This window comes from Marmota monax, unplaced genomic scaffold, assembly GCF_021218885.2.
Source record: "Marmota monax isolate L192 unplaced genomic scaffold, Marmota_monax_Labrador192_F-V1.1 WCK01_AAM20220418_F8-fsc00027, whole genome shotgun sequence".
Classification (NCBI taxonomy): domain Eukaryota; kingdom Metazoa; phylum Chordata; class Mammalia; order Rodentia; family Sciuridae; genus Marmota; species Marmota monax.
In genome coordinates, this window is record NW_026694617.1 from 7,343,285 (window position 1) to 7,345,550 (window position 2,266).

At 33.5% G+C, this 2,266-nt stretch overlaps 1 non-coding gene across 1 annotated transcript; it reads right to left on the reverse strand.

Annotated features, from left to right (window-relative positions):
* Nucleotides 1-299: 299 nt before the first annotated feature.
* Nucleotides 300-406, reverse strand: LOC124077980 (U6 spliceosomal RNA). The gene has a single exon (XR_006846777.1). It is a non-coding gene; the product is annotated as a U6 spliceosomal RNA (small nuclear RNA).
* Nucleotides 407-2,266: the final 1,860 nt, after the last annotated feature.

Sequence of the window (2,266 nt, forward strand, 5' to 3'; positions counted from 1 at the left end):
AAAATTCAAATATGCTAACTCAATACAAAAATACTTCCTCAAAGCATGGTGCTGTCTAGAATGAACATAATAATAAATGACGTTACTGAAGGATTAGTTTCCTCTCCTGGTTAAATATCTTTGTAAATCTGTGGCCCAAGTGTTGATTGTCATTTATAGAACAGAAAGCCACAGTGTAGGAACACGAATAATTTGCTTCTAGGCTTACAGGTGGAAAGTAGTCCTGTTGGCACTTTTACTTCAGTTCTTCCAGACAAACTGCTGTCCACTCTTAAAAAAAAAAAAAAAAATATATATATATATATATGGAACACTTCACTAATTTGCATGTCATCCTCATGCAAGGGCCATGATAATCTTCTCTGTATTGTTCCAATTTTAGTACATGTGCTGCTGAAGTGAGCACCACATTAAGTTTTAAGTTATAATTATTAGTAGTTATTAATTGTATATAACAATGGATTTATCTGTGATATTTTCATATGTGCATATAACATACTTTGATTGTGCAACCCTTTCTGTTGCACTTTGTTAATCAGCTTTAAGTTGCAGTGACCAAAGTACCTGACATAAACAACTTAGAGGAGGAAATATTCATTTTGGCTCATGGTTTCAGAAGATTCAGTCTGTGGGCAGCCAGTTGTATTGCTCTGGGCCTGAGGTCAGGCAGAAAATTATGGCAGAAGAGTGTGGTAGACAAATATGTTTAGCTCATTTCAGCCAGGAAACAGAATGAGGAAGGAAGGGCGTGTGTTTCTGCAAGCAAAATGCTCTCAGTTTCTGATGTTCCCTGAGGTTTTTAGGATCCATTAAATCATTGCTAGGCTCAGATAGGTTCACACAGACCTAACCACAAACTCAGGGATCTGGGTTTCAAGTTCCTGTTGGAACCATTTGCACTGTAGTCCCAAGATGGCTCCTGGTTGGGTTCTGGCTCCTGATTGCCCTGTATTGATAAATTCAGAGCAACATTTTTTTAGACCTCTTTAATGAGTCAAACATGTTTAATGGTTCAGATAAAGTAGACTTCTAGTCTCTGGAATTTCTGCTCTTAGCATCAGGAAGAACCAGTATTCATATTACTTGCATCCTGGGTAGCTGAGGTAGGAGAAATGCTGCCTCACTTTGATCTACCATCTTGCCCACCTCTTCTACTTTTTTTTTTTTGTACTGGGAATTGAACCCCAAAGCATTTTACCACTGAACTACATCCCCAGTTATTTTTATATTTCATTTTGAGACAGGTGTTGCAGAGCAGCTGAGAGTCTCACTTAGTTGTTAAGGCTGGCCTTGAACTTGCAACCATCCTGCTTCAGCCTCATGAGTTGCTAGGATCACAGCTGTGCTCCACTGGGCCTGGAAAATTACACTTTTCCTATGTCATCAACTTGAGCTGAAAGTATTAGCTACAGCTAATTTTTTTTTAATTTTTCCAAGATATTTTTGTTTGATAATGGCTACTTTTATGCTCCATTGTCTCTTATTATGATACTACCATACATTGATAAATAATGTAGTTAGAAACTGAGTAGTTAATGCAAAAAAATTATGATACTTTACTAATCATGGTTAGTTATTCATCTGTTGCTCAATACCTAAATGTTCCAGTAAACATTTGATTAAAATCAACATTTATACATGAGTACTGATCATTTATTAATTAATTTAATGTGCCACTTCTCTTATATTCAATAGAAAAATATTAAAATAATTAAAAATATTAAAATATAATAGAAAAATAAAAATATATAAAATATAAATAAAATCAACATTTATACATGATTACTGATCATTTATTAATTAATTTAATGTACCACTTCTCTTATATATAATATAAAAATATTAAAATATGGGAGATACTAAGCTATCAATTTGAGTTTACATAATGGGAACATGTAAAAACAAAGAAAAGACTAAAACAAAGAGAACCCTCATAGATATTTTGAGAAAAAACAAGATGTACTCTGCATCATCCAGTGTCAATAAATAGACAGTAAACAACAAATAGCAAACATTTACTGAGCCCTTTCATTGTTATAAGAATTTACTTTTGTTCTTTGCATCACTAGAACTAAAGTACACAATAAGAATAACTTAAAGGAGGAAAAATTTGTTTCAAGCTTGTAGTTCTAGAGCTTCAATCTGTCTTCAGAGAAATCATAACAGAAAATTTCCAAAAACAACAACAAAAAAACAGGATAACTTCATTCCTCCTAAAGTTCATAAATTATCAGCAATGGTCTAACCCAGAGAATAAGCATAGAAT